The following is a 13023-nucleotide window of genomic DNA, read 5'->3' as shown; positions in this document are numbered from 1 at the left end:
CGATATTGGCACTCGCCTCAATCAACTCCTCTAGCAGAGACTTGGGAGCTTCCCTCCCTCTCTCGCCTCGCTTGTACCCCCTACTACAGGCACCCCCGGTGCAAGACAGTACAGTGCTCTTGCACACCCCTTTGCTGGACGTACGGTCCCGCGGCCGGAACCAGGATAAACCCGTGCGTGACTGTGTTGCCTCCAGCATCAACCATCTAGGATGAGGAACACGCAGCATCATCACTAGTTGGTGCCGGGCCACCGGGTCAGGACACCGACATTTGTCGCGCCAGGTAGGGGCCGCTGCGTGACATTTCTCTTTTGTTCCCATTTGATCTCCAGGGATGGCGAGCAGATCCAACCCATTTCCCATGGGCACCTCGGATTCGCTCCCAGCGGGATACGAGATTTGGTTCGGGAGTCTTGAGTTCAGGGCAACCGGCAACGGTTACCTCATGGAGCTCCTCTCGCCCAGACACAACCCCGACACTCCGACTTCACCAGCCCGGCGCAACAGGCGCTTGGGCCAGTGCTCGCGACAAGCGCGCATGGAGCGGCGCAGGGCGACACGCCTTAGCTCCCCCACGTAGGTTGAGGTTGGCATGTCGCAGCTCAGTGTCGCGGCCTACGGAGCCACCACCTCGTCATCACGTGCTCCGGCGCCGACACCACCTTCGACTGCAGCCCCAGTGTCTCCTAGGGAGGGTGCGACTGCACCGTCGTCCTTTCCCTTCGGGATGCGCAATGCTGCCACCTACGCCTCTTCATCCAGCACCAACTTCACCGAGTACGAGGATCTGCCGGGTCATCACCTCCTCTCAATCCGCAACCTCATCGCGTCATCTCCTGACGACTCCTACCACGAGACAGCGGGCTCGATCGCCGACGACATCAACTTCTTCATGGACAAATTCACGGTCGAGGAGCCCGAGGACTACTCCGGGGTCCGTGACCTCGATGCTTTGCGCTCGTTCCAGCTCGCGGCGGCGTACTGCCTCACCTGCTCCGAGGACTCCAGTGAGGGGGATTATGATCCCACTCGAGTGCTTCATGGTCAAGCTAGCGGACGAGCAAATCGACGACGCTCCGGGCAATGATGGGAATGGCGGGGCAGACCCGCAGGCGAACCAAGTGGTGGTGCCTGTCGCGACCCCTTCTTCTTCGTCAAGCTCAGCGGCGCGGCAGGCACAGCTGGCGCAACTCAAGGAGCTTCAAGCCAAGCTTGACGAGTAGGGTCGGCAGACACAGGAGCTGCGCACTGCACTCGAGCAGCAGCGCACCGCGCGTGGCGCGCATGCCCAGGCAGCGGGGCGCATTGCCCGGGAGCGGATCCTAGCCGACGACAACGTCGACAAACCTCCGGAACTGAAAACGGCCGGCGAGAAACTCATCGCTGCGGCCTACCTACTCCAAACAATGCCTGAGCCATCGACGACTTTGGGTCGCAACCTGCGCCGCGAGGCACAGGTGCTCATCGAGCAGGCTGCGGTGCAGCAGGCTGAGAGCTCCGCATCTCGAATGCGTTCAGCGGCACCGGCAAAGGCCGGTGGGACTGCACAGTAGGACCGCGAGGCTTCGGTGCACACTCCACCAGGAGGGAAGAGAAAGGCAGCAGCAGCGGACGGTGCGAAAGCACCCTCGATGCATGACCGCATCGGAAGGACTTCCGCAAGGGAGCGACTCCATGACACGCGCGGACACGCCGTCGATAGTGACGCCCATAACATCATCAATGGTAGGAAGTACACCCCTCGACAGGGTGGTCGCTTCAACCCCGAGCATGACAGGGGCGAGTCACCGGAGCCTCCGGGCACCCGTGTGTTCAGCCAGGAGATTCGTACCGCTCCCTTTCCCCCACGCTTTCGATAGCCCACCACCCTCGTTAAGTACTCGGGCGAGACCGATCCCGCAGTCTGGCTCAACGACTACCGCCTAGCATGCCAGCTGCGCGGTGCGACGGACGACGCGGTCATCATCCGCAACCTCCCCCTTCACCTCGCTGACGCCACACGAACGTGGCTCGAGCACTTGCCTGCGGACCAGATCCACGACTGGGCCGACCTAGTCAAGATCTTCATGGGCAACTTCCAGGGCACTTACGTGCACCCTGGGAATTCCTGGGACCTCAAAGGGTGTCGGCAGAAAGCCAATGAGTCCCTGCGCGACTACGTGCGGCGCTTCTCCAAGCAATGCACCGAGCTTCCCAGTGTCACCCATGTCGAGGTCATCAACGCCTTCCTCAAAGGCACGACGTGCAGGAACCTGGTGCACGAGCTTGTGTGAAGCCATCCCGCCAGTACCAACGAGCTGTTCGATGCCACCACCAACTACGCCGCCGCGCGAGGAGGCAGTTGGTGCCATCTTTGATGGCAAGGCGAACAAGCGCAAGGAAGATGCGCCCGCAGAGGGCAGCAGCGCCAAGACCAACGCCCCCGCCAAGAAGCAAAAGCGGGGGAAGAAAGGAAAGAAGCCAGCCCCACCGAACCAGCGCAGACCGGGACAGGTGGAGGACTCCGACGAGGCCTTCGTCGCTGTCCCGGACCGCAAAGGACCTTGAGGCCCCCCTCGAGGCGGTGGCGGCCTGTTTGACGACATGCTCAAGAAGCCGTGCCTTACCACAAGGGCTCGGTCAACCACACCCTCGAGCAGTGCGAGATGCTCCGGAAGTACTACAACCGCGACACGAATCGCGACGAGGACAAGAAGAAGGATGCTGGCGACAAAGGTGGAGACGACGAGTTCCCCCCGGTGGAGAACGCCATCTTCATCTTTGGAGGGCCGACGACGAACATGACCTCTCGGCAGCGCAAGCGTGAGCGCCGGGAAGTCTTCTCCGTCACCAAGGCCAAGCCATCCTACCTCGACTGGTCGGAGGACACTATTTCCTTCGGCCGCGAGGACCACCCCGACTACGTCCCACACCCGGAACGGTATCCACTCGTTGTCTACCCCATCATCGGCAACACCCGCTTCTCCAAGGTGCTCATGGACGGAGGCAGCAACCTCAACATCATGCACGCCCACACCTTGGAGCTCATGAGGATCGGACTGGACAAGCTCCACCCCAGCAAGTCGCCATTCCACGGTGTGGCACCGGGAAAGCGAGTCCAACCCCTCGGCCAGATCGACCTACCCGTCTGCTTCGGCACGGCAGCCAACTTCCGCAAGGAAGTGCTCACCTTCGAGGTAGTGGGGTTTCAGGGAGCCTACCATGCCATCCTTGGCCATCCTTGCTACGCCAAGTTATGGCCATCCCCAACTACACCTACCTAAAGCTGAAGATGCCGGGCCCGAAGGGTGTTATCACCGTCGGCTCCTCGTTCGAGCACGCCTACGAGTGCGACATCGAGTGCATCGAGCACGCCAAGGCTCTGGCGCTCGACGAGGCCCTCGCCGCGCAGCTGCAAGGGATGGCCAAGGAGGCCATGGACTCCAAGCAGCGGCACGCGGGCAGCTTCGAACCCTTTGGCCTTAGAAACGCTGGAGCAACGTACCAACGGTGCATGCTCCACGTGTTTAGAGACCATATCGGGCGCATCGTAGAGGCATATGTCGACGACATCATCGTAAAATCCAGGAAGGCGGACGACCTGGTAGCCGATCTCAGGATCGCGTTTGATTGCCTTAGGGCTAAGGGGGTAAAACTCAACCCCGAGAAGTGCGTGTTCGGAGTCCCTCGAGGCATGCTCTTGGGCTTCATTGTCTCCTAGCGGGGCATTGAGCTCAACCCTGAGAAAGTCTCGGCCATCACTTAGATGGGACTGATCCAGGACCTAAAGAGGGTACAGAGGGTCATGGGATGCCTGGCGTCCCTTAGCCGATTCATCTCGTGCCTCGGCGAAAAAGGCTTGCCTCTGTATCGGCTCCTAAGGAAGTCCGAACGCTTTTCGTGGACCCCAAGGCCCAGGAGGCTCTCGACAAGCTCAAAGCATCGCTTACGAGTGCTCCGATCCTAACACCACCAGTGGACGGTGAGCCCCTCTACCTATACGTAGAAGCAACGACTCAGGTCGTCAGCGCGGCTATCGTTGTGGAACGACAAGAGGAGGGACACGCTCTGCCTGTCCAGAGGCCGGTGTACTACATCAGCGAAGTGTTGTCCGAAACCAAGACATGCTATCCGCAGATCCAGAAGCTGCTATACGTGGTGGTCTTGGCTCAGCGCAAGCTGCGCCACTACTTCGAGGCCCATCCCGTCACCGTGGTCTCGTCTTTCCCTATGGGAGAGATAGTCCGCAAGAGGGAAGCCGAGGGTAGAATAGCCAAGTGGTCAGTGGAGCTGATGGGAAAGACCCTCACCTATGCACCTCGCAAAGCGGTGAAATCCCAGATCTTGGCAGACTTCATAGCCGAGTGGACCGACACTCAGCTGCCCCCACCCCAGATTCAAGCGGAATGCTGGCTCATGTACTTCGACGGGTCGGTGATGAAGACCGGCGCAGGCGCGGGTCTGCTTTTTGTCTCACCCCTCAGGGAGCACATGTGCTATGTGGTGCGTTTGCACTTCCCGGTGTCCAACAACATGGCGGAGTACGAGGCCCTTCTCAGCAGTCTCCGCATCGCCATCAAACTCGACATCAAGCGTCTCGACGTCCGGGGGGACTCCCAGCTCATCACCGATCAGGTGATGAAAGAGGCAAGCTACCACAACGAGAAAATGGATGCGTACTGCAACGCAGTGCGTCGCCTCGAGGACAAGTTCGACGGGCTCGAGCTCAACCACATCGCGCGCAAGTACAACGAGGAAGCGGACCAACTAGCCAAGATTGCGTCCGGGCGGACTACCGTTCCCGTAAACGTCTTTTCCCGTGACCTCACCAAGCCGTCTGTTGACTTCAAGAATCCTGCCTCGACGGAGGAGCCCGAGGCCATGGACACTGACTTCGAGACCTCCTCTATGGACAAGGCCGAAGCAATGGAGATCGACGAGGCCCCGCTTCTGCGAGACTGGTGCACCCAGTACCTCGACTGGATGATTTGAGGGGTCCTACCCTCGGACCGCGCTCAGGTGCGGCGCATCGCTAGTCGGGACAAGTCCTTCATCCTAATAGACGACGAGCTATACAAGCGCAGTCCCTCGGGCATCTTGCAACGCTGCATCCCGATCCCCGAGGGCAAGGAGCTGATCCGGGACATCCACGTCGGCATCTGCGGTCACCACGCCGCACCACGCACCCTCGTGGGTAATGCGTTTCGGCAAGGTGTTTTGAAGCGTCCCCTCATAAGAGGTGACTTAAATGTGATACAAATATCAGTCCCAGGAGACTGATACACATTTATTACATCAGATGGTATATCACCGTACAATCCTCTGAGGAGGTGGACACTCGAGACAAACAATAACATGAAGTAAAAAGGCTACAGTGATACACCAAAGCACGGCCCACATGGGATCTAGCTCGGGCTCAGAGTATCACGCCAGCGGAAGCATCCTGAACAGGGCCAACACCACAGGCAGAGTTGGGTGCGGACGCAACCTCTACTCAATGTCTTCAACCACGAAGTTCGGATCTTCCTCTGAAGCAACAACATATATTGGGGTGAGTACAAACATACTCAGCAAGTCCAACCGCACCCACGGAGGGGGGGGGTATAAACAGAGTATATGCATAGGATTAATCAAGCATTAGGCTATCGGTTAATTTGCGGTAAAGCTGATTTTTATGCACGGGTTTATTTGAAAGAACAAGATTTTCAAAGCAATTATCTTGACACGTAGGGTTGATCCACACAGGATCCAAGTTTTAAATTGCTACCGGACTCCTCATCCGCCGTAGCACACGGCACAGCTGCCGGACACTTTACCAAAACAACACACGCCATCCCAACCATTTCCAGAAGAAATACTAGTTATGTGACCAGACCGTAACCCGCTCAATACCATGAGCACGGCTATTCGAATAGTTTTTAACTCTGCAGAGGTGTACACTTTACCCACAAGCGGGATACCACAGCACGATCACCTTAGTGTCGGTGCAGATCCCATCGAAGCCATTACCCACCTTAGGTAGACCTGAGTAGCCAACACGGGATCCACCAAGGGGTCGTTGACCTGCCAACGAGGCCCAACTGGGGTATAATTCACAAAGATCTTATCCCGTCTCCTTGATCACCCGCTGCTCACCAGCTCTCCTGATGACTAACAGACTAACTAGTGGGGTTTATGCTAAGCCGTTGCCACACACAATGGTCGAGTGGTTGTACTATAAGTTGAGTTAGGTGAGATGACACATCAACTCGGTCCTTAATGGTGACAAGATGGATATCTCCCAACCTTACTCAACCACACCGGTACGAGCACACCTTCTGGCAATTGACACAGCAATGTCATCCATCTCATCGAGACACGTCTTTCATTTATTTTCAATAAATCCACCTTTTTCCCTTCCCACACACTCACACATTTTCTTTTATAAATAATCACATTTGATGTGTAGTAGAATGAATATAAGGTCCTGAGCAATTCTAGTAGTGATTAACATCCACACGGAACAAATCATATGTAGACATCAATCTAGGTGGTCAAGGAATGGTTATAACAAATCAAGGGGTGGCTATCCAACCATGTTTTAGCAGTAAAAGCATATGCAGTTTTATAAAACAGGCCAGTAGTTTGTGTTTATAAAAAATTGGGACAAAATATGCATCAAAGGATGAGATTGAACTTGCCGTTCACAAAGCCTTTCGGAAAGTCCTAATCTAGGTACTATCCTTCGGGTTGGGGCTTGCGGTACTAGTCCTCGCACACCTGCTCGTGGTACTGCTCGTTGACGGGTTCTCCCTCGTTCACACCGTGATCTACGGCGCACACAAACAAACACACAATAAAGAAAAAGAAATAAAGGTTTTATCGTCGAGCTCGAATCAAAAGAAATTAAGATGTGGAGATGGGAGTAATAGTTTTGGGTGGTTCTCTAATGGCATGGCCAGAATTATGTTAGAAATGGCGCGGTAAAGTTTCGGGGCAAACGGGGAATTTTTGGCGCATGAAATGATAGGCCGAAGAGAGGTTTAGGGGCTAAATAAGGATCCAGGGCGTATTTGTAATTATTTTTTAGGGTGGAAGGACTTGATTACAATTTCTAAAAATATTTGTGTTACTCCGGAAAGGGGCAGGGGTCTATTTAAAATTATGTTTATAAGGTGGGAGGGCTTATTCATTAAAAGGAATAAGAGAGGGGCTTATTGGAAAATACTTTTAGAAGAGGAAAGGACTTAGTTGTAATTTCTAGAAATAGTTGGGCCACTCTAGAAAGGAGCAGGGGCCTTTATGTAATTAGGTTTGTATGGCGGAGGGGTTCATTTTTGGAAAAGAAAAAAAATAGGAAGGGCTTCTTTGAAAAAGGAATAGAGAGGCGGGAGGGGGGGTCTTAATAGAATAACAGGAAGGGCATGGGGCTTTGCACAAAAATGCCTTCTTCAACCTCCCTCCCGTTCCTCTCCCGTGAAACAAAGGAGGGGAGGGGCAGGGCGCTGGCGACGCTCGGCGGCGGCCCTCCGGGGCATGGCGGCGGCCGGGAGGAGGGGAAAAGGGGGAGGGCGACGAGGGGAAGTGATTCCCCCTCTCACCTCGGACGGGGGCGGCGCGAGGAGACGGGGCGACGGTAGCCGGTGGAGGCGGGCGGAGTTGCGCGTGGCGGCGGCACTGCAGGGCCGGGGAGGGGGCTAGGGGCGGCGGTGGTGGTCGTGGAGCTTGAGGGCGAGGTGGAGGGCCTATTTATAGGCGAGGAGAGGCAGGGAAGGGGCGGGGAGCGGTGGCCGGCCGGTGAGCTCCGAGGACGGCTTTAATGGCGATGGGGGCCGGTGGTGGCGCATGAAGCGACCTTGGACGGTGGCGCGTAGCGGCGTGGAGGTGATGACCGTGCAGAGGGGCGGTGCAAGTGGGAGGGGCGGCGGCCAATGGAGGTGGCGCCGTGCGTGGCCGGCTCTGCTCCTCGGGCGAGCGCGAGAGCCACGGCGGGGGAGCGCGCGCAACGAGGTAGGCAAGGGGGTACGGTGGCGCAGAGGGGAGGACCGGGCGAGCAGGGTAGCGCAAGTGGGTGGGCCGGGGGTGGCCAGCTGGTGGGGGCGATGGCCGGCGCTGGGCTGCTCTGCCCGTGCAGCGCGTGGGAGGAAGGAGGAGGAGGGAGAAGGAAGAAAGGGAAGGAGGGTGAAAAATAAAAGAGAAAAGGAAAAAAAGAAAAAGGAAAAGGGAAAAAGAAAAAAATGGAGAGAGAGAGAGAAAGAGAGAGAGAGAGAGAGAGAGAGCTGTCGGCGGGATTCGCAGCGGCGGTCGGCCACGAGCGCGCTGCGGCGTTCGGCCGGTCAGCGACGAGCACGCAAAACGAGAGAAAGGGAAAGGGGATAGGACGGAGATTGGTACTGGTGTCGGGACAGCGGATCGTCGGGAATTTTTTTTGGGAAAAACAGAATCTCGGATAGAACAGGATTTGGGATGATTTGAGCTCAATGACGAAAAATATTTTGAAGACGCTTTTTAGCGAGTGATTTGTCTCGGTAAATTTTTGGGATGTTGCACTTTTACTGGCCCACCACGGTCGTCGATGCCACCGACGTCGTGCGGACCTGCGAAGGTTGCCAATTCTACGCTCGAAAGATGCACCTCCCGGCCCACGCTCTGCAGACCATCCCCATCACGTGGCCGTTTGCAGTGTGGGGATTGGACCTTGTTGGCCCGCTGCAGAAGGCGCCCGGGGGCTACACCCACTTGTTGGTGGCAATCGACAAATTCTCCAAGTGGATCGAGGCTCGACCCATCGGCAAGATTATATCCGAGCAAGCTGTTCTGTTTTTTACTGACATTGTCTTCAGGTTCGGGGTCCCAAATTTGATCATCACCGACAACGACACCTAGTTCACGGGCAAGAAATTCTTGGCGTTCTGCGACAGCTACCATATACGCGTGGACTGGTCGGCTGTGGCGCACCCACAGACGAATGGGCAAGTGGAGCGTGCTAATGGCATGATCCTTCAAGGCCTCAAGCCACGGATCTTCAACAAGCTGAACAAGTTTGGCCGGAGGTGGCTCACAGAGCTGCCCTCGGTTATCTGGAGCCTAAGGGCGACCCCAAGCAGAGCCACAGGCTTTACCCCGTTCTTCCTCATCTATGGCGCCGAGGCCATGCTCCCCATAGACTTGGAGTACGGGTCACCGAGGCTCAAGGCCTATCAAGAGCAGCAGAACCAGCAAGCCCGTGAGAAATCGTTGGACCAAGTGGACGAGGCTCGAGACGTGGTGCTCCTACACTCTGCGCGTTATCAGCAGTCCCTGTGAAGGTATCAAGCGCAGAGACCTCAACAAAGGGGACTTGGTGCTGAGGCTTCGACAGGACAACAGGGGCCGCCACAAGCTTTCACCACCATAGGAAGGCCCATATATCATCGCTGAGGTGCTCAAGCTCGGCACGTACAAGCTGGCGAATGAAAATGGTGAAGTCTTCACCAGTGCTTGGAACATACAGCAGCTACGTCGCTTCTATCCTTCGAATTCCAAGCTATTTGTACATCGCTTGTACTCGTATTTAAAATTTCCCGAAGCAATAAAGGAGTATGCTTTACTTATTTATCTTTGGGAACTCTCCGAACCCTCGGGGGCTCGGGTGCGCACGAACACTGAGGTACACCTGGCTTTACCCTCGGCAAAGCCAAGCCTCCCTCGGGGGCTACTACGGGGGAAGCCCCGAACGTCCCAAAAAATCACCAACATTTTTTCGAAAAATTTCTGTATCTAAGTTTCTCGTATACTTAGAAAGGCAGACGCAAGGCGTAAGCGACTAAGGAACGGGATCGGCCGAGCCGTGGGACCGCCTACGCCTCCGGGATACGGCATCCTCACTCACCTCCCTATGCCTAAGTCACTTATGAATGACAACTTCGTCGCTGAAGCCTATCTAAGATGCATACGAGAACACGGGGGTTAAGTAGCAAAAAGCGAAGGCTCGAACGTACAAGGCCTCGATGGGCCACACTGTCGATTTACAATAATGAATTTCTTAAATCCAAAAGTACGATTACGACAAGTACTAACTTATTACATGGGCTCCGAGGCCCAGACTTCCTACAGGGTATCCTCCCCCCTTGCGAGTCTTCAATGGCATCGAATTCAACTATGGGGGGGGGATGTCAGCTTCAAGCTTCCCGGCCAGGACGGTGGCAAACTCCTCGACAGTGGCGTCGACGCCGTCCATGATGGCCGACGCGGTGTCCGAGCTGGCATCGGTCGGAACAACGTACCCCGACGACACCCTCTTGAGGTCCATGATGTAGTGCATCGAGGCCACGGCGAGGGCTTGTAGGACACCGAGGCAGAAAGTGCTCTTGGCGTGCTCGACGATCCGGCCACCTAGCACTCACAGGCAGCTGGCCACCGAGCTACCAGATTGGGCACCGCTCCCCTCGAGCTCCTGACACACGGACACGGCGGTCCACGCCAGTTCGGCGTATTCGTCTTGCACCGCCGTGAACGTCATGTTGGCAGCTTCCTTCGCCGCAGTCTCGTTCGCCACCGCCTTCTTTAGCTCTGGACAAGAGAACCAAGATAAGTTGTGATAAAAAAGAATCGAACAATAACGAAACCCCAGATACTTACCCGTGATAGTTTGTTGCGCTTCTTCCTGCTGGACCCGCGTTGCTTCCTTGAGCGTGGACAAGGAGTCCTTCTTCTCCTTGAGAGCAGCCTCCGCGTTCTGGAGGGCCACGACCTTTTCCTCGAGGGCTTTGCCTTTTTCCTCAAGAGTCCCGGTGAGTGTGGCGACAGTCGCCCTCTCACATTGGAGCTCGGTCTCCTTGCGTTGGAGCTCGGCCTCCTTTGTTTCGAGGGCATGCTCCTTCTACTCGAGTGCCGCTCTAGCTTGCCGCAGCTCGGCCTCACGTGCCTCGGCCTCCTGGGCCTTCAGATCAGCCGCGGCTCGCTGGGCGTCACACTCACTGGTGGCTCGGGCCAGCTCCTGCTCCAACTCGCGGATGCGCACCTCCAAGGGGTTCACCTGCTCGGCCCGAGCGTTGGCCTCCTCCAGTAGCGTGGCTAGGGTGGCATTGTACGAGTCAAGCCAATGCACCCTAGAGTGCAGCCGCGTCAGCTTCTTATTCTTCTCCCTCGACATGGACAACAGTTGCTGTAAATAGGGAGGCATGTGAAGAGACTTGACAGGAAAGCAAACTCGCAATATCGAAAGTGTACGAATAGAACACTTACACTACTAGAATCGTGGTACGCCTTCGAAAATAGATCCACGATCTGGGAAAGCCCCTCCTCGATCTGGCCTCCGACGGCCACATGGTTGCGCCAGGCGTCGCCCTCCTCCTCGCTCGGTGTGGGTAGGCTCCGAGGGGACTCCGGACTGAACAATCGCCCAGTCACCGTCGTCGCTATGCCCCTGGTCGCCGAGCTCCTCGTACATCTCCGTGCCGAGGATCTCCGTGGAAGCCGTGACAAACTCGAAGACCCGGCCGGTGGCACTGGTCGCAGCTGCAGGGTCGATCTCCCTCGAGTCCCCGAATTTGTCGCTGCTCTCCGGCAGCTGCACCACCGGCACCACGTTCTCCGGCGCCGTGTGCGCCATCGCTTCTGCGACAACGCCCTCGTCCCCGGCCCTTGCGGGCTCTGGGACGCGGGACTCCTCTACCACCAGCGCCCCTGGCACTAACTCCTCCTCCGTAACACCCTCGACCCCAGCCCTCGGGGGCTCGAGGACGAGGGTCTCTACCTCTCTTTGGCTGGTGGGGCACTCCTGCGCGTCCCCACCAGCTCCTCCTGCGACCGGCTGGGCGGCGCTATCCGCGTCGCCCCGACTGGACTCGATTCCGACATCCGGCCGGGCGGCGTCATCCGCCCCGCCCCAACCGGCCTCTTCCTCGGCATCAGCCTGAACGGCCATTACAACACCGCTCTGGCCGGCATCGCCCCCACCCTCCAGCGCACGGGCCAGCTGGGACTCCAGGGTCCCCCGAGCCATTGCCTCTTGGAGCTTCGCGGCCTCCGCCATTATGTCCACTACGGGCAGAGGCTGCGGTGCTGTGTGCGGCGTTGTGTGCGCCTCGGTCTTGAGGGCCTTAGCTGGCGCAAGCTAGGCCGCATTCCTGGCGATTATCCCAGAGCTGGGTAATCGAGGAAAAAACATTGGAGTCAGCAGAACTAGAGGGTCGAGCAAGAACGAAAACAAAGTCAAGATCACTTACTCCGACCGGTCGCTCATGCTGTGCTTGCCCGTGCCGCTCCTCCGGGCCCGCGGCACGCTGACGCCTCCCGATGTCTGGCCTGAGGGCGCCACCCTCGGGTCGGCCTGGGGCCTCGAGGCCGTCTGCGCGGGCATCTCCGCACTCGCCGCGGACCCTCCGCCGCCCGTCGACACCGCGGGCGCGGGTGTCCTCCTACCCGTCGCCGGCGGGGGCGACCTCTGCCCCGTCACGGGCGTGGACGATCTCCTGCCCGCTGCCGGCGAGGGCGACCTCCGTCCCGCTGCCGGCGTGGGCGACCTCCGCTCTGTCCTCGTGGGGGGCGGCTCCACCAGTGATCCCGATGTGAGCCTCGCCTCGCCCAGCATCGCCGTCGCTTCCTCACCACCAGCCCCTCGATAGGCCGGCGGGGATTCCGCGCCCGTCACCGCTTCGTCGTCATCCGAGAAGTTGAGCTCGACATCTGAGGAGTCGTCTTCCTCGGTGGACTCGGGCGTGGTGGGTCGTGGCCTTCCCTCCGCGTGTGCAATCTTGCACTCCTTCTCGTGCCTCTCCTTCCTCTCCCTCTTCCTGGTGGCAGCCTGCTTCGCCGCGTCCTTCCTCTTCTTCACCACCTCTCTGTGCAGGTGGTTGGCTTCGCGTTCCTCCGGGATTGGGGGCTTCGAGACATGGCCCTTGTGGCTCACCCCCTGCAAACGCAACCAAGTCAGGATCAAGGAGTGGGGAGAGGAGTAGCACAAATCGACAACGAATTGAAACTTGAACTCACCACAGAAATGTACCCTGTCTCGGGGCGCATCTTGATCTCCCAGAGATCGTCTGGGTTATCGGGGAACTCAGCCACCGCACTCTTCACCC

At 57.6% G+C, this 13023-nt stretch overlaps 1 pseudogene; it reads left to right on the top strand.

Moving 5' to 3' along the window:
* Window positions 1–4648: 4648 nt before the first annotated feature.
* Window positions 4649–9058, top strand: LOC120673974 (annotated as a pseudogene).
* The last annotated feature ends 3965 nt before the right edge of the window (window positions 9059–13023 follow it).

Source organism: Panicum virgatum, chromosome 5N (genome assembly GCF_016808335.1).
Source record: "Panicum virgatum strain AP13 chromosome 5N, P.virgatum_v5, whole genome shotgun sequence".
NCBI lineage: Eukaryota > Viridiplantae > Streptophyta > Magnoliopsida > Poales > Poaceae > Panicum > Panicum virgatum.
This window is presented reverse-complemented; position numbering and strand designations above follow the sequence as displayed.